At 41.1% G+C, this 20,336-nt stretch overlaps 1 long non-coding RNA gene across 1 annotated transcript in view; it reads left to right on the forward strand.

Annotated features, from left to right (window-relative positions):
- Positions 1 to 215: 215 nt before the first annotated feature.
- LOC109283026 (uncharacterized) overlaps positions 216 to 20,336 on the forward strand; it is a 31,585-nt gene continuing 11,464 nt past the window's right edge. The window contains exon 1 of the long non-coding RNA XR_002090070.2: positions 216 to 455. This is a non-coding gene — a long non-coding RNA (uncharacterized LOC109283026). The remainder of the gene's footprint in view (positions 456 to 20,336) is intronic.

Here is a 20,336-nt window from a genome sequence, read left to right on the forward strand (position 1 = left end):
ATCAGTCTTGCTTATAAATGCTGGGAAAAGCTGTAGGCCTGTTAGGCAGAATTTTCTTTTTTCTTAATCTATTATAGCTAATAACTATAAGATTTTGTTACACCAATCCCTGCCCAACATCTCTATTCCTACCAGAATCATCCAACAACCAATGAGCTCTTTCTTTAATCTTTTCTTACTCAGAACTCTCCTAGGTCACATGATTGCAAGTTGGAGGGGAATGTTGCTGTCTAAAGGAAGAAGGCATTTCTTAAGATACCTGGGAGTGAGGCATACTTCCTAAGTCTTGATTAGGCTGAAGTGTTCTGGACTTTATTATGTTTTTTTCTTTTTCTTTTGTTATATATCCAGAAAAGAATGTGTTCAGTGAGTGCAGCTGCAAAACCATTCTCACCAGTTTGAAGACTATATTTGGCTGTTGGACAGAACAGAGAGTATGATTTGTTCCTTGAAAGGTGGGTGGGTTAACAAAACTATAAAGGATTTATTTGTCTCCATTGAATTAGATAAAGTATACTTACTTATTAAAGTATGCTTAAGAACCTTTTTTATTGTTTTAATCTTTAAATTTATATAAAGATGATGTTTATTTCCATATATTTTAGATAATAAAACATTGCAGCATTTAGTTGTACTCCTGGATACTTATTATTAGATCTGTAATCTGCATTTATAATTCAACTATTTACCTGCCATGTCATAGTTTACTTTTTGTTGCATGTGCCTCCAATTTCAATAATATATTCCTAATACTCTTTATGAATGAACTCTAATAACTTTCCCACCTCTGCTTTCTTTCCTTTACAAGTCAAAATAACTAATTTTGTTTAACATATGTCTTTAACACTGATCTGATTGCTTTATGCATTGCAGATTGAAACAAAAAGAATGCATTCGTATTAACTACAAAGGAGCAAAATACTAGCAAAATATATTATCATCATGCTTGTTTTCCTTCTAGCTGAACTGAGGAGACGCTAATGCAGATTAAACTACTTTGTCCTCCCCTGAACTTAATCATGACTATGTCTTCTCTCTGCAGGAAGAATAGTAGACAAGTAATTAAAAATATAGATAAAGAAAGAATATTTCAGACTTCTGAATCTTTTTCTCTACCTCTTAAATTTGACTAATCTTTTAATTTTTAATTATCATATTGACTTGGGGGGAAAAGTCCAAGGCTAGAGTAACCATGAGGTCTGGATAAAGTGTAAAGGATTGACAGATGTTCACTCCACTGCTCCAAAGTAAAAACCAGTGAAGAAAATTGGCTAGTGTCCTTGCAGCTGCTGTCCCACACCACAAGCAACTCAGGCTTTCTACAGGAGAAGTGCTGAAACCACCTCCAGATCACTGTCATCATAGCCTTCTGCAGGGGGGATCCAGAGAGGTTGCAGTGGTAAAGCTGCCCTCCATTTTCAGACTGAACTATGGTGCTGAAGCCTCTGAGGACTATTTTTAAGAACTCTCCTTCACCTCCGTCATCAGAGGCAAGTCCCTTCTCTCCCCTACCCCTGCCCCACCTGCCACAGCTGCTTTCCACACTTTCCTGGGAGCATGGGAATGTTTGGAGCTGTTCCAGCCCACTCCAGCTGGGCTGCACAGTGACTGGGCTTAGCTAGGGCCGCAACAGTGGCAGCAGCTCCCTGCACCTGCTCCTGGGATACCAGACAGGGTGGGTGAACCCACCCACTTCCCATTGCTGCTGCTTCTGTGGCTGCCCAAGCCCCCATGTAGCCCAGCTGGAACAGGCAGAAGCAACTCTGAAGCTTCCTCTGCTCCCAGAACAGCTGGAAATGCAGCAGCAGCAAGAGGAAGAGGGGGAGGGAAAGGGAATCTGACCTTGGGGGGGAAGTCAGAAATGCTTACCTGCTTTGAGAACTTTAAAAAGTTTCCAGAGGCTCACTCAGCATGATCTGCCCACACAAAATGATCCGTAGAGGGAGGAAGCTGGGAGTATGGGGTACAGCCACCCTTGCAGCCCCACTTTGCCAAATCCTGAAACTACCTCTGGTCTTCTCTTCTGCGTCATTCTATGCTTACTTGCCATGAAGATCTCCATGGCATTTGCAGGCCTACAGATAACTGCTGGGTTCAAAAACCCCTCAAATTAGAATTGGCCTTCCATATCATTGGTAAATGCTACCCTTTACATAGAGCAAGTATAAGAAGGTAGTAATGAAAGAAAGGGTCCATAGGGAATGCAGGCTTAACCTTTTTCATGACATTAATTCTGCCCCTCTCCCTCTCATGCATATGTGATCCCTCTAATTTGCAAACAATTCTTGAGATTGGAGAGTAAAAGTTTTAAAGGGGAGTCTGCAAAGAATCTCAGCTTTTATTCTGACTGAGCTATAAGGAATACCTGTACAAAAACTCCTGATTAGGAGAAGAAAGAGAGCTCAGGTCTGGAACTTTCACTACTTCTACAGAGCAGTGGGTCACCATGGGCTAGCTCTGCTGTTTTTACTTCTACTAAGTAATGACTTATGCTCCCAATTCAGTAAACCACTTAAGCACATGTTCAGATCCATCTCCACATTGGAAAGTATTCATGCACATCCTATTGATTAAGCATATGCTTAAAGCTAAGCCTTGCTTTCAGTAGTTTCCTAAATGCAAATAGACAGTGCAAGTAATTCTATAAAAAAAACAATGTGTTGGCTTGCATACTAAGGGTGAGATTACACATTACAATTAGACCATGATAAGAGCACTTAAAACTTGTTTGATCACAGGGTGAAGCTATACATTAAGGTTAACTGGTGCTAGTGACTAGTCAAACATTTGGGAGATAATGTGCATTGCACAGACTAGCTGCTACAGTGCTGGTGAGAAGGGAAATGGCTAGGAGATGCTAATCTACTCCATGCCTGCCCAGCTTGCCAGTTCTATAGCCACAGTATAGGCCAGAGAAGGGGAAGGGAACCATCTATCCCATACCTCCATGCCTCTTGAATCATCCCATCAGCTCCCTAAAATAAACCCACTGCTCCCCACTGGATCCCCTTCCACCTTGTGATTGCACCCCTCACCTCCATTTATGATTATTAAGTTTTAAGTGGTCTTAATATGATCTAATTTTAATATGTAATGTCACCCATACATTAAGACTCATTAACAAACCTAGGTGTCTTAAAGTTATGACACTTTGGGCAAGGATTTTCCTAGAACTGTGTTACCTAGCTTGAGTTAAATTCTGGGTGTTTACCTGGGACAAAACCACCAATTTGCAGGCCTCCAGCAATTTGCAGCAATTTGCAGTCCTCCAGCATCTCAGGAGACACTGCTTCCAGGTGGACTAGCTATCATCCATGACTCTATAGCCTTGGACTGACTGTTGGAACCACCTGGACAACAGATGGGTGGGGATGGGGTAAGCAGCAAGAGAAGGAAAAGGGGTGAAGGGAAGAGGTAGAGGACAGAATTGGAAGGGGGAAGAGGGAAAGAACAAGTAGGCAGGAAGCTAGTGCATAAAGAGCTGCTGGGTTTGTTTGGGACTGTTTGGGGAGAGAGGTGGAAGATGGATCTGAGGGCCAATGTGGGGCAGAAGGACAATTTTGGAGGTGGAGTGGGTGTTCCAAGCAGAATGGATGGCCTTTTCTCCCCTTTTGTCCAGCCTATGTTGTGCCTAGGGGCCTGGCAAGCAGAGAAACCATGGAGCAGACGTGCATCCCTTAGCCATGCTCCTGCTCATCATCCAGGAGCATGTGTGGCAAGTTTGAGCAGTGCACATTAGAGACAGTATTAACTGCAGGCTGATCACTAGCATTTGTTAACCTTAACACAGACTAATATTCCTTAAGAACTATTACCTGCTAACTTGAACATGTAATCTCACCCAAAGATTCTACTAACTATAAATAAGGGTGGTAGAATGGAGCTTTAAAATACATAGGACAGATTGTTTTCATTGGCACAATGGCTATTTTCGCCATCTGAGAATCTGCTCTCTGTATAAAATGTTGATTGTATTTTGAAATTAAAATGTGGGCACCAATTGCTTCTTCAGAAATAGCAACAAAATATGCCTTAAAAAATATAAACGGCACTGTTGTCATTGGTTTCCTCAGCAGCAGCAAGAAATTGGAAGTGAAAGCAGGTTATGTGACTCAGTTGACTTTAGGGCTTTTCTGTTTTACCAGAGCAAAAAGGAAATAAGTATTCAGCTAATCAGCATTCCATCAGGGCTAAGAAATTATCTTACAGCTATACCAAAATCTCACATTTCCTACTTTGCATCACTTTTATTTATGTATTTATTGGAAATGCTGAGAAAAGCATTATAGTTCAATACAGAAACTTTAATATCTGTTGAAATTAATTTATATGGGTCATTCATGAGTTGTCTTAACAAACTTTTAAAGGTAACCATGGGTGTCACTTATCCATGCCATTCACCTGGTCCATAGGGCAGGATCAGTTTGACTTCCCTGATGCAAACAATCAGATTAGACATTAGGTCCAGGTCCACAAAGGGATTTACTTGAGGGAATAGTTGATATCATTGTGCCTCACATTTAGGCCTCTGAGTCTACATGTTGACTTTGAAAACCGGACTTAGACTACAGATAAATATAACATTTAGAATGTTTCTAAATATGAGCACACAGATGTGTATGGTAGATAAAATGCTCCAGAAGTTGTTGAGAAAGCATGTAAGACATGTTTCTGAAGGAGCAAATACTAATTTTTCACGTGAGTATCTTTTTATTTGTGTACATTAGACTACAACACCACTCCAGCCCTCAGAGTAGTACAGGTAATTAATCAAGTGCTCTAGAATCTTGGAGTGTTGAATAAGGTAACAAGTTTTCATGGCCCTGTATTCGTTTTTTCTTTATTGTTGAATTTGAGCTGTATTACAGAGTGAAGTATCAGAGTTCTAGACTAAAATCCAACATTTTATGGTCATTGGTAGCTTTGCCAGTAACTTCAATGTGGCCATTTTTGGCCTATGATATGCACGTTGAATGTTAAGGCAGGTGTGATCATATTATTTTTGCTGACTTACTGTGATTGGTTTTAGTTGGTTTGTCTCACTCGATTTGTTACTAAAGGTTGGAAGAGTATCATTGCTTTTCTTTCCCAATTTCAATTTTCTAGAACCATGGTATTATAAAGGGAGGCAGAACAATAGTTAGAATGATAAAAGGAAGAGGGAACTAAAGTATGCATGAAAGAGGAAAGAGGAGGGGAAAAAGAAATCATTTAATAACAAGGGGGAACATGGTGGGCCAGTAGGGGGTGCTCCTGCACTGAGCCACCCACCTCACTGCACCCAGCTACCTTTCAGGCACCAAGTGCCTCCCAGGGGGTGCCTCACATCTAGCCGACCCCTTACTGGAGCACATCCACTAGCCTGGGGGTAGTGCCGCCACCACTCAGGGTCTGGTCTGATCCTGGCACTGTACCCCCTGGAAAACACAGGCCTAGTAGTCCTTGAGAATACTCCACCCACTTCAAGAACTTGGGGTGCGTCCCTCAGTCTGAAGCAAAAATTGTGGTCTCCCTCTGTTAGCCAAACCAAGGGGACCCCAAGGCATAATCTAGACCCACTCCCAATAAGTCTTCCATGCTAGGTACAAAGAAGAACTCAGAGTACCTAAAGAGATAGGATGTCTGCCATGTGTAGGTCCCATGGTAACCAAATTGTCACAGAGCAGAGTTTTTGGGGAGAGACAAAGGTGACATTCTGCCACTGGGAGAACTTGAGTTAATATTACAGAGAAAAAGGGGAGCATAGAAGGTGACAAGGGATTAAAAAAAGCAGAATTATTAACATGAGAGGGAGAATAAAAAAGGCAACTTAGAGGCAACTGAAAAAGAAAAGAGGAAAGTACTAGGACTGGAGAAAGGGAAAGATATTTTATTGTTATGATATAACTTGATTTCATATATTTTTCTAAGGTTTTCTGTGATGTACCTTTTTAACTTGTGATATAATTTTTAACTCTGCTACTCTAGGTCTGACTAAGGTAGCAAGACTGTAAGCCAAGGCTGGAAGAACTGAGGGAGGGGGAAGAGGGAGAAATTGGAGTGGCAGGGAAGTGATCTGGGGGTGGAGGGGTAATTCAGGGGTAGGGCACCAATTTAAGGGCAGTGGGACAGAAACCCAGCAGCTTTCCACATACCAGCTCCACCACCTCCTTGCTCCTTCCCTCTTCACCCCTCCAATGCTGTTCCCCACCTCTTTCTCACTCCTCACCCCATCTCCACCTATCTGTTGTCCAGGTGGTCCTAGCTGTCAGTCCAAGGCCATAGAGTCATAGATAATAGCTAGTCCACTTAGAAGCAGTCTCCTGGGATACTGGAGGACTGCAAATTTGTGGCTTTATCTCAGGTAAATGCCCAGAATTTAACTAAAGCCAGGTAACACAGCTCAAAGAAAATCCATACCCAAAGTATCATAACTTTAAGATGCCTAGATTTGTAAACTAGTCTCTTAATGAATGTTCCTACAGTATTAATCCTAGGGAGCATATTTCTAAATAAATGTGATTAATCATAGAATAATAGAAAATAAGGATTGGAAGGGACTTCAGGAGGTTGTTTAGTCTAACCCAGTTGTCAAAGAAGGACCATCTCCAACTATATCATCCTGATAAGGCTTTGTCTAGCTTGGTCTTAAAAGCCTCCAAGGATGAGGATTCCACCACCTCTCTGAATAACCTAAGTGCTTTACTACCCCCCTAGTAAGATAGTTCTTCCTAATATTTAACCTAGAGTTCCCTTGCCGTAATGTGAGACCATTGCTCCTTGTTCTATCATCTGCCACCACTGGGAACAGTTTAGCTCCATCCTCTTTCAAACCTCACTTCAGATACTTGAAGGCTCCTATTAAATCCCCTCCAGTCTTCTCTTCTCCAGACTAAATAAGTCCAGTTCTTTCAGCCTCTTCCCAGAAGTCATGTGACCCAGGCCCCTAGCCATATTCATTGACCTCCAGTGGACTATCTCCAATTTGTCTACATACTTTCTGTAGTGGGGGGTGGTAGGAGGGGGGTGGGAATGGAAACAGTACTCCAGATGTGGCCTCACCAGTGCTGAACAGAAGGAAAGAATCATTTCCCTTGATCGGCTGGCAAATGCTCCTGCTAATGCAGCCCAGTATCTCTTAGCCTTCTTGGCAACAAGGGCACACTGTTGGCTGATTTTCAGCTTATTGTTGACTGTAGCCCTCAAGTTCTTTTCTGTAGAGCTGCTGCTTAGCTCCTCTGTCCCCAGCCTGTATCAGTGCCTGGGATTGTTCCTTCCTAAGTGCAGGACTTTGTACTTGTTCATATTGGACCTCATGAATTTTTGGGGGGTCCAATCCTCCAATTTGTTGAGGTGTCTGAATCCTAGCCCTACCCTCCAGTGTATCAACTACTCTTCCCAGCTTGGTGTCATCTGAAAATTTGCTGAAGGTGCAACCCATCCCATATTCCGAATCATAAATGAAGATACTGAACAAAACTGGTCCCAGGACTGACTCCTTTGGCATTCTGCTTGATAGTGCCTGACAACTAAACATACAGTCATTGACTGCTACCCTTTGAGCCTGACAATCCAACCAGTTTTTTATCCACCTTACAGTTAATTCATCCAATCCATACTTCCTTAGCTTTCTTGTGAGAATGTTGTGGGGGACCTTGCTAAAGTCAAGATATATCACATCCACTGTTCTTCCCACATCCACAGAACCAGTTATTTCATCATAGAAGGCAGTCAAGTTGGTCAGGCATGACTTGTCCTGGATGAATCCATGCTGACTGTTCCTAAATACCTTTTTCTCCCCCAAGTACTTAGAAATGGATTCCTTGAGGACCTGCTACATGATTTTTTCCAGAGACTGGGGTGAGGCTGACTGGTCTATGGTTCCCTGGATTCTCCTTCTTCCCTTTCTTAAAGATGGGCACTATATTTGCCCTTTTCCAACTGTCCAGGACTTCTCCCAATCACCAGTTTTCAAAGATCAAAGTCAGGAGCTCTGCATTCAGGGCACCTATACACATGCAGTGAGGCTGCTCCAACATATGTAATTACAGCCCATCAGAGAAGACTCAATTAATCAGAGGTGTGTCACAGGGCACTTAGGTGCCTGCTCCTAGAAGAGCAGAAACTGCCTGGGGAGAGCCCAAAGAGCCAGACAGGAGCCCAGGTACAGGTTGCCATGGCAGCTAGCTAATGAGGAAATTAGCCTGCACTTGCCCCGGTGAGCTGGTCAGAAGGGCAGGGGCCTGGGCCCATATAAACCCCAGGACAGGGTATACGGAGGTCAGTTCTCTGCCAGTGCCCAAGGGGGAAGGAGCCCTCCTAGAGTGAGTGAAGCGAAGAAGGGAAGAGGTCTAAGTTTTTGTCCTAGTAATGTAAAGGGGCAGAGCACACCTTCTGCAGTTTGTTTTATGTGTTATGTTACAGTCCAGGGGCTTATGTTTTACTTGCTGTTTCATAACAACCAGTGGTTTGAGTGAGACTATTTGGGGAAGGAGGAGGCCTCATTGGGGGCCCACAGCAGCAGGGGGACCCTGGCGCCAGTGAAGGCATGGCATTTGGGGGTGCACAGACCCCGGTGCCAGTGAGGACACAACACGAGGGCACAGAGACAAGGGTTGTAGAGAGCCCAGCACTGAGGGGTGGACAGACAGGGCTGCAGAAAGCCCAGAGAGGACAAGGGGCCAAGTCGTAGCAAGGCTTGGGAGAGACAACAGCAATACCATCTGTGAGGCTTGAGGCATGGTAAAGGGGTGGTTGGAGCCACGCATATAGCCCAAAAGGCTGGGGACCCAAGGGGTCCAGGGAAGTCCATCAGGACCGTGTCCAACTGGATGTGAAGGCAGCCTCCCTACATTACATTTTACATCAAGATGTGGCGGGTAAGATTAGAGGGTGCCCAGTAGGCCAACTTGGCATGGTTGAGGGGCCTTAGGAGATCATGGCCATCCTTAGGGACCCCATCCTGTGACAAGATGCTGTAGTTAAACCACCCCTACTGTGATTTGTTCACCATGGAGACATTGATACATGTGAAACCTTGGGCACTTTAATTAGAACAGCTTTTGGAGCATCCCCCCCCTTCCCTCCATCCCTGGAGTACATGTATTAACAACTTCACATGACTTAATTCCCTCACCACCCTTGGATGCATCTTGTTTGGCCCTATGGGCTATATTATTGTAAATGGCACCTATTTAACTGCAAAGACCCACTGTTTTTTTAATTCTATTATATATAAGAATACTGAGGAGTGAAAAATAAAGTAAGAAGTACTTTAATAAATTTAGGGAATGTCTCACACTTAAGGAGTATGTTATCTGTTTACGAGTGTCATAGTGTTTTATTGATTTGAATCCTAAAGCTTTAAGAAAGTTATAACAGGCACAGAAAAAAATAATACAAGGAAGATTTTTTGTTATGTGAAATAGTATGTTTTCACAGAAATCAATGGAATTATTTTCAACTCCAGAAATGTTCTATATCTCATCCAGTGCACCAAATGCCCTGATGGAAAATATGTAGGAAAAACTGAACAACAGCTATGCACCAGAATGAACAGACACCAAAAATCTATCAAAGACAAAAATACCCAACTACTTGTGGGGTCACACGTGTCACAGGACAATCATGCCCTCTTTGATCTCTCATTCTAATTCTCAAAGGGAACTTACAAAACACCTTTTGCAGATGAGCCTATGAACTCCACTTCATAAATCTACTGGATATAAAAAATTATGTACTCAATACAGACATTGGATTTATGACACATTACAACCTGCCTGGCATCTGATTCACCTGGTACCTGCTAGACCTGACCTCTTTCATTTTACCCCCACCTTTTCTCCCCTCCCCTTCCCTACTTTTCTGCTCTTTGTCTTCTTAATTTTCAGCTCTTTCCTTTTTCACAGGCAGCTTCTTTTTCTCCCTTACTCACCTTTGGCACTTTCCTCCTTGTGCTCTCCCTCCCCCTACCCCCCCATTTCCTATTTCACTTTTTGTTTTTCTAATTTATACCTATTTACATTCTCACTGAAATCCTGCCACACCTTTAGCTTCTCTCATTCCTTGGAGTCTCACAATACCAGAGACACATTATGCCTGAAGAAGGGTGATTGTGCCTGAAAACTTGCTAAGAATTTTTTCCAACTACTCATCTGGTCTAATAAAAGATATCACATCTACTCAAAGAAACTTGCCTGCCTATGGAATTTTTGGAGGCAGATCATTAATAATTAAATACTGAACACATCTTGGGATCTGGTTTAAATTCAAAATAATTAACGAGGATTTGGAAATCTGGACAATTTTCAATTGGTATGACTGTGCTAAAAGTCAGGTCACTCATAATTTAGCAGTAACTCATTATGATTAGACAAATATAAACCAATTACATTAAAACATACCATTTTATGGTCTCATAACACAAAGATGTCAAAATGAAATATTCATAAAGATGAAGAACATGGTAATGATTACACTAATTATCCAAGTTAGCAGACAGTCTTGGAAAAGATACACATTCCACATGATGTATACTATTACACTGCAGTGAGTTCAATCAAGTTAGTTCCTTAATTTTAAAATTTTGAAATGTAATATGTAATTATGCACTTTTTAATATCTTCTATTTATGTGTTCCTGTAACTAAGGCCAGATGGACTGTAATTAGAATTTAAATGGAAACATTTAGCACTTTCAAAATTGAACTGGTTTTAAACTGAGCTAGAAAAGTGATAAAAAGTAGGAAAAAATTCTGAAAAGTCTCAAACAAAGGTTAAGACAGCTCTTCATTAGAGCCAAAGATCAGTAGGGATCATTGTTTACTCTGATTTAAAAACAAAAAATCCCCACTTTTCAGGTTAAAAAAGTGAACTGAAATCCATATTTTTCTGTGATTAAAAATGAAACTCCATAGTGGTGTTTCATTTTTAATCACAGAAAAATGTGGATTTTGGGTTACTTTTTAATAAAAAGGTAAAATGTGGATTTTGGGAAAAGGTAACCCAAAATCCATATTTGATGTTTCATTTTAATCACAGAATAATGTGGATTTTGTGTTACTTTTTTATTAAATAAATAAAATTTGCCTAGCCTGCACAGGAAGTAGGGGTATTGAAGTCCCACCTTAGATTGGTGGATTGAATCCTTGGAGAGGCTCCAATCCACCCACCCCCACCAGTGGAGGCTGGGCAAGCCCCAGAGCTCCTTCACCTCCCTCCTCTCTGTACCCATCCTGAGGATAGCGCTGGGAGAGACAGGAAGGGAATACAGGCAGCCTCTCTCTGCTTGATCAGCTACAAACTAGAGCTTGGTCTCCCTTCCCCCCACTCACACACACACACACACACACACACAAATAGTGAACATTTGTTGGGTCAGGGGGTCACTGTTCTTATGACACTTTCTGTGAAACACCATGAGTCACAGCAAGGAGTTGTATGTCTGTCAGCACCCTTATAGACTAATTAAATAAGATATATATTTAAAGCACAAACTTTCACAAGGTTAAGTTCACTTCATTGGGATCATCTAGCTTTTCTAAGTAACCTTTCAACTTTTCTTTCCCCACTTTAGGGTAATTATCAATAAGGGACCTACCCTTCCCTTGATTTTCCTCTTGCTTCTAAAGTACTTGTAAAATGTTTTTGTTTACTTTTATGTCCTTTGTTAGCTGTTCCTTAATTTGTGCCTTGGCCTTCCTGATTTTCTCCCTTCATGCTCATGTCATTGGATCCTCCTAGCATCATACAAAGTACATTGTTGTTAGCTAGCCTTTTTCATTAATATGGACATCTTGTAAGCTATGGCTGTTTGCTCACTCTTTTCTTTTAAAACAAAGCTGGAAAATCAGATTGGGCCATTATTTGTGTTTTCATAAGGGGTAAAATAATTGTATTAGGTGTAGTAGTCTTGCTAAGTACATGGATTCTATCATTTAAGTGAGCATTCATACTGTTTATTTCAGTATCAAAGTTCTGTGCCACTCTTCGGAAATATTGTCCACATAAATTCTTCATAGATGATGTCACTGACATCCACATGATTATTTGTGTGAATAAGAAATTGTAGGAACATATCCAAAATTTGATGTTTAGTTCAAATGTTAAGTTGCTCAACATCCCATATCAGTGATAATATTAAAAGGGAAAAAAATAGTTCTATAATTACAAAATTATAATTTACGTCAATTATAGAACAAACTTAAGAAATTCAAGGTATATTTATTCCATTAACAGAACATAACTTAAGAAAATGAATTCTATTTTAAAACAAAAAAATAGAAATTGTTAAATTTATTCAACTTAATATAACAAGATAGATCATCAACGACAATTTATTTGCAATTTCTAATTCTTATAGGGATAATATTAATAATACTTCAAAATATTTGGCCAAATTTAAATTTTATGTGGATAGTATATGTTAGTTAGTACACAATTTGGTTTATTAACTACTCTAATAAAAATGAATGCAAAGTACTAATCTATAATCTCTTTATAAAGTTAGAGCTATTTCTGGAATTTTAGTATATAATAAATCTTATTTTCTGAAGGGTTGAGTATCTGGAGTTCTCACTGACTTCAGCAGAATGACTACCTTAGGGATTAAAGGATGATACTTTTGCATAACTATAGTAAAATCTCCAGACTTTTTTTTTTTAATATAGTATATTTATAGTTCAGAAGAAAATATTGAATGATTACTTGCTAAACTAGATCAATTATAAATAAAGGAAGCTTTTTCAAAACAACAAATTGCTCAATGTATTGATCACAGTTTCTTTACATAATATGGAAAACATCATTCAAAATTTAATTCTACTCTGAGAATTCATGTTTATTGAGTTCACAGTAATTTTATTTGTTCTGAACTATGTTCACACTATTAGAAGTAGAAGTTGGTGTAGTTAGTGGAAATAAAGTATATTCAATGGAAACTTAGCTGTTCTATTCAGTTTCTCAAATATTATTATTGATCATTACAGAATTCACAATGGACTGTAAAATAAACTTATACATTAACATAAATAAATGTTGGGGTTCCCCAGTTTCCTGGGAAGCCCCTTCTTTCAAATTCTTTAAGAGAATTTCATTTTTGTTAGAATTATATCATTACAAAACCAGTCCTGGCATGTTAGGTTGATTTCTGGTTCTGGTCTGACATGCTAAACTCAGTGAATTATTTTGGGGAGTTGAATAAGAGATTGTAGCAAAACCCCCAGTATTTATTTGTGTGTGTGTATATCTATACACACACACAAATATATATATATATACACACAGGCCTAAACGAGATAGATATATATATATATATATATATATATATATCTATCTCGTTTAGGCCTGTGTTTGTAAGTGAACCAAAGTAATGTCAAGTGTCCATTTTGTAAGTCTTCATCTTGTGTGCTCTGCCCAAGCACCCCTGTGTTGCAACTGTATGAGTCATGTACGCGTCCCATGTAAATTGCTTCCCAGATGAATAAAAGTGATTGGGAATCATTGAAATACATTGGTAGCAGGCCTCTACTCAATGGCCTGTAACGACTAGGCCATCACCTCGCATTGATTCATCCAGGAACCACGGACCTCACCCAGGAACAGAGACAAGAACCCAGCATTTGAAAGACAAAAGACCCCGCAGAACCAGCAACTTTACCATTGTACCCCACCATTACAGACACTCGAAACTGCACATCCCTGCATGGAGCACACATGTTCAGTATGCCAGGGGCTGACCCTTGCCTGAGCATGCCTCCTGTCACTAGGGTCACACAAGGTCTGCCCCTATAAAAAGGGGCAGTGAAGACAGACCCAGTGGGATGCCCTCTCCATCTGGACCAGCACCATGCCACACCACCTATCCACCCAGAGGCCCTGCCGGCAACCCCCGCTCTGGACAACACCTACTGGACAAGGACCCCTTTCCAGCCTGGATAGGTAGCTATCACCCCTCCCACCCCCTCTTCAACCAAGGACTTGGAATCTGCTTCTCTTCCCCACCTCGACTCCAGCCCTTCCACTGAGTCTATTTCTCCTGCTGACATTGTGAGTGCGTGCATGCATGCGTGCGTGTGTGTGCGCGTGTGTGTGTGTGAACCAATAACTTCATGGGGCTGTGTAGTGTGTTGTCTGTGTAATAAAACTGTTATTTGGACCCCTAAGTTGGGTTTTTCTTTACTATGGTTTGGCCCTGCTCCAATCTCTGCTCCTCACCCCTCTAACTTCTGTCTCATTTCTCCCTCTCCTGCTTCTGGCTCAGTGCCATCTCCAACACATGTCCTGAGCTCCTCTCTGCCTCCAACCCCGTTTCTTAGCCACTGTCTTATTCCCACTGCCTTTTACTTTTTCCCTGAAAAAACAGGTTTCTGCCTCAGTTTCTTTCCGGGCTGTCTCCTCCTTAACACCACTTATCTGCCCCACCCCCCAATATCTCAGCTGTCTGCCTCAGTTTCCAACCCCAGTCTACCTTAAGTAAACCTAAGCCTCAGTTCTTTAGCTAGCTTCCCTGTAGTCCACTGGTTCTAATCCCAGTTCAGGCAACTTTCACTCCCTACACTTTAACTCTCTCTCTCTCACCTGAATCTTCCCCCAAGTATCCCGTGTACCCCAAGCACAGACATACACACTGTACCATCCAAGTTAGGAACTTACCTGCGTGTAAGTGGGTTGTATGTGTGTGAACTGGTCAGTGTGTGTGTGGGTGTGTATATATATATATGGCATTGTGTCCATGATATATGAATTAGTGATCTCTGTTATTTTGGGGGTGTATAGTGTATGCACTTGAATTGGTGATAGGTATGCATGTGCCTAGGCTAGTTTGGATGTGTATGTGCCTGAGCTGGTAGTGTGTGTGTGTATGCACCTAATTGATTTGTGTGTTTGTGTATGTGCAATTGTGTCACACCCTCCTGTCTAACAGCACAATATTGAGATCCTGAGAGTTGGCCTGACCCCACACAGCTACAAGATGGGCTAAGAAATGTAGCACTATCTTATAGCCATCTCAGTTAGGATTATAATTACTCAAAGTAAAACAGATTGGTACACTTTTTATGACAAAGAAACAATATCCTAGCTTTTGGGGTTTCTTGCAAGTAATGTTTTCAATACTTGTGATATTTACACATTCCATTTATTCAATTTAAGACAAAAACTAGAAAAAATAATTTTAAAAAATGTTCCCTATTCAAAACCATAAGAAATACAGATGGTTTTGGAATAAATTATTACTATTACACATTCTGTGCATTTGTTAAGAGAATAATATTTTGTAATACTGAATCTTCTCAATTCCAAGACCAGTTCCCCCTCCCCCAGCCTCCTCCTCACCTTCATTTAACATAGTGGGTAAAGTCCCTTGTCTTGGAAGCAAGTACAAGGCTGTCAGAGGGTAAGCAGCTGCTGCTTCAACTCCAGTTCTGGCCCCATACCCAGGGTTTGGGCTGAAGCCACAGCTGCTGCCTGTCCTCCTACCACCTGCTCCCTCATCTGCTCCCTCAAGTTTCCCCACCATTTGTCCTCCTACTGCCTGCCCCAGTTCAGCCTCCCTTATCACCAAGGATCCTGATTTTCTCTGATAAAACGTCACCAATTGTCAGATTTTATAAAGTAACCCAAAAACCATATATGTCCATGATTAAAATAAAACACTAATGTGTGTGTGTGTGTGTGTGTGTGTGTGTGTGTGTGTGTGTGTGTGTGTGTGTGTGTTATCACCTGCTTATCACCCGCCCCTGGATAAATAAAATGCTAATCTTGGTTTTCTCTGATAAAAAAAATCCCCAATTTTCAGATTTAGAAAGTAAACCAAATCCATATTTTTCTTTGATTAAAATGAAACACCACTATATATCTATACATTAAAAGTTAACTATATATATGGTTTATTTTTAATTTGAAAATTGGGGCTTTTTTTATCAGAGAAAACCAAGTTCCCTGCTTATCACCTGCCCCTCCAATATCTGTGTTTCTGCTACTGTTTCCCCCACTGTAGTTGTGGGGGGAAGGGGGATAAGTTTAAGATGCCCCTCTAATAATTATATTTTGTACATGGAAATTAATAACAAATTTATTAATTCTGCATGTATAGAATCACATTTTTGGAGGGTCATCTGAAATTCAGGATCATCTTGGATTTCAGTAAATATGGTAAGTGTAAGATAAATTTCTAAACATAGGGGAAATGTGATGTAACAGGGAAATATAAAAAGAAATACCAATAGAGTTTTGTTTTACCTTTAATTTATACTGAATAATTAATGATTATTATTTAAAAATAATTTTAATATGACTCAGATGGGACCTGATCCAGTTCCCCAAAGTGGCAATAGATTTTTTTAAATGCTGTTTGAATTTGTCCTACTATGGAATTTGGCTTTTTCATACTGATGAGTGGACTTTAACCCTGATAAATTAATGAAGACTAAGAGAAGACATTATATAAGAAAGAAGGTTAAAGATTATATCAGACTGTAGCATGCATAATATAAACCCAGCTCTTACCCCTTATTTTGTGTCTTGTTGCCTTGAATACATTTCCATTAAGGAACTATTAAGATCAGGTTTAAAAAAAATGTTTTGTTTTAAGCAATCAATATGCAAAAGATTTTGAAAGATGACAAAACATTTAATCTTACTTTTTTAAAATTAATTTGTCCATATATTGTCTGTCATTTTAACCACCATAATCAATGGTCCCCTTTCAGTGCTTCATGTTCACAATACTCTGCTTGCAAACTGAAAAAAGACAATGAATCAATTACTTGCTTCAGTGTGATACATTTATAACTATATAATTCTTAATACTCTCATTAAAAATGCAGTACTCTTCATAAAAAGTTGTCAAGATAGAAAAAGGAAGGTTGAGGCAAAGTAAAGGTTATTTGAGAATCCTTGGTGGTTCAGTTTACACCTTCCAATTATTATTTTTAAAGCTTATCTTGAGGTGACAATTTTCTCTATATTTTAAACACATCAACATTAGGGCTGTGTGAGGCAGTACCTTAACATACTGTGTGTGTTAAGGCCTTTTCAGGGTGAAAGCTGCAGGTATGGTAACCCCTTCTGAAGTCACGACCCCTGCCAGCTGTAGAACAGATTGGTGCAGGGGGGTTCTGGTTTCTGGGGCCCTGGATCTCTAGCTGCTGACAAGCAAAACTCATGACATGGGTGCTTGTGCACTGTCTCTGCCTTGGGGCATGGGAGACACTACTGCAGGCCTGGCTGCTAAACTACCAGTTACCAATCAATCATGATTCACTCAGAGACCAGCTCAATACACAGTACCTAGCTAATGTAGCCAGTTAATTACCATCAATTAACACCTACAAAAGCAGAGATTAAGGAGAGAAAATAATCAATATAGACAATCATCTGCCCCAAAATAGAGACAGTCAGTTGCACTATCGCCCATGTCACCAGTTTTGCCTGTCAGCAGCCAGAAGTGCAGGGCCCCAGAATCCCCCTTCACCTATCTCGTCAACAGCTGGCAGGCTTCATGGCCACAGCAAGGGCCACCATCCCTGCAGCTTTCACCCAGCTGTGCCTTAACACACACAGTATCAACCATGTCATGACTTTTGCTTTTCTGCAGCTTGAGGTGCAGTTCCCCCCAAACCCCTGCACTGATCTTCTTGAAACTTGGCAGGCTTTTTGGCCACACCAGGAGCTATCACTGCTGCAGTTTTGACCTCCCTGTGTTGTAATACATACATGTGTTATGAGTTTTGCTTTCAAGAATTTAGGGTACAGTTTCCCCCCAGCCCCCTGCACCAATCTTCTTGGTGCTTGGCAAACTTCATGCTATTATCAGAGGCTACCATCCCTGAAAGTTTCATCTAAATCAGAAAAAAAGCAAGAAAGTTATAGATATTTCATTGATTCTCCATTATACCCTATGGCCGGATCTCTGAGGCCGGATCAAAGCAGAAACCCAGTCCGTAGCTCTGGATCAGACCCCTGGCATCTGAAGCGGCCAGATCCAAAGCTGGATTGGATTGCTGCCGACTTGCACAGGCCTAATCAACATTATTTTAACACCCCCTCCTCCTTTTTTATATTATTTACAGTTATAATTTCAGCTTCAATTCATTTTTGCCAAAGAATGTCCTTGGGCTTTTGATCAATTTATCAAAGAAAAATCCTGATATCTTGCTATATGGAATGATGAAGTGTTTTCCAAGAAGTATATAAATTAGATCACATTGTAGATGGCAGCTGTGTTGATTAGCACATGTTGGCTTGCTGTTTATTAGAACAGAAAAAATTCTTTAGAGCTACAGCTGCTGGCTGTTTAATATTCTTTAATTTTATTGGTTGTATTCAGCAACTTAGAAGAGGTACTTGCTGGGTTTGAGGTTATACAGCAGAGAAGATTTGCAAATGGGGTAGATCCAAGAAATTGCATAGTAGGCAAATGAATGCTCCACTCCCCTGTAAACATGTCACAGCTCTTCCAGCTGGTCAGCAGCTCTTACTACTCTTTCCTTCTTTCTTGATGCCACAGTCTCATCAGGGCAGGTTTGTTGCAGTCTAGAATTATGCTTAAGATCCCAGAGGGTGTATCTACATATGATGCTACGTTACTGTACCCGTGAACTACAGTGACATAGCATCTGCAGGTGTCTACACATGACCAGCAGCTACTTCACTGTAGTGACATGCTACTCTGGAATAGCGCAATGCTACAGAAAAGTAGCTGCTAAAAATAACCGGATGCCATGTGTATGGCACAGTACAGGCTGTTAGTGCGCTGTGATTTAATATTTCCAAAAGGAAGTACTAAATTATGGCACAGTAAAAATGTTGCCATAGTGACACATGTAGATGCATCCACAAAGTCTGAAGGCCTGTCACAAGCTGAGTTTGTTCTGCCATATCACATGTAGGACTGTGTCAGCAATGTTCCCCTTCCATGTAAGATGTGCTGAAAGTATCAAATGGGAAAGTTTTTATGGGGTATTAGTGAGAGACTGAAAAGACAAAAGAGAAAGAAACTTTATACAGAATGGACACAATTATCCACTGTGCATTGTTACCTTAAAATGTAGTTTGAACTTTTTCCAGCTCACTGAGAGCATTGATCAGTTCACCTCTGATAGTTACCAAATGAGCCACTGGTCCATTTTGGCATATCATTCAGGATATGAAATTCTAGTGCTATAGAAAGTAAAATATTACTCTAGGATATATCAATTCACTACTGAGAAAGACTTTTTCTAGGAAGAACTAAGATGAGGAAGATAGCAGAGGTATTTCAATAAATGGTATTGATATACTCAAGACATATGACTTTGTGAGCACCTGAGGAAAAATCTAGATTGGTAAACTGTGCACCTAAAATGCTGCCTAAGTCCCAAGAAGAAGGAGTTCAGAAATACCCTTGTGCTTAGTGTTTCCTGTTGGGTAGCTATAACTGTCTGCCAGCTCAGTATCCAAGCTTTGAGAATAGATACTTAATGTCTAGGCCCTGTGGGAGCATCTACATGTGCATTTGATCTAAGATCAGTTTACTTTTGAGTGAACTAGTTTTGAGTAAGTGCTCCTGGGAAAGCATCTACACATGCAGAAATGTGGGACCAGACTTGCTGCTCCTAGCAGCAAATTGCTACCATTTCCTGTGACCCTCCAATTGGTCCCTACCACCACCAGAAGGAGCTCAAGGCTCCCCCTAGGTGCTAGTCCAGGGGTCAGACAGCTGTCTTCTGCCCAGGGCTGGGACATTGCTCCTGGTCCCTGGGGGCTGCCTGCTGTCTGGCATGAACAATGTCCCCCTGCCTCAGCAGCAGGAAGCATCCAGACCCAAATCCTGATCAGGGCAGGGGACTTGGAAACAGCTGCAGGGGAAGAGCAGATCCCTCAATCACCCAAATGGGAAATGGGGCTGCGACTTGCCCCTGACTTGCCCTTGACTTGCACCATGATCACAGGGTGAGGGCTGGGGATCCTGTTCCCTGCTCTGCTCCACAAGGATGGATCTGGGTGGGAACAACCTAGGGATCTTGTTCCCTGCTCTACAAGTGTAGAGCTGGCTGCAGAACAGGCTGGGGAGCTTGTAGCTGAGCATGGAGCTGGTTAGGGAACAGGTTGGAAACAGGCTTCCCAACTCCTGCCAGCAGGGAGCTTCCAGTGCCAGCTACATGACCATGGAGCTGGCACTGGGAGATCCTTACCAAGGCCCACATTCTCCCAGCACTCCACTCTTCAATAACAATGTTGAAGAGGGGGTTAGGAGATAAGAATCTCCTAGAAGCAGGGAGCAATCTCCTGCCCCCTGGTGGCTGGCTAACGCAGAGCAGATTTGTTCCTGGTCAGGCATCTACAAGAGCACTACTGCACAGTAACTACTCACAAGTA

The sequence above is a fragment of the Alligator mississippiensis genome, chromosome 1 (genome assembly GCF_030867095.1).
Source record: "Alligator mississippiensis isolate rAllMis1 chromosome 1, rAllMis1, whole genome shotgun sequence".
Classification (NCBI taxonomy): Eukaryota; Metazoa; Chordata; order Crocodylia; family Alligatoridae; genus Alligator; species Alligator mississippiensis.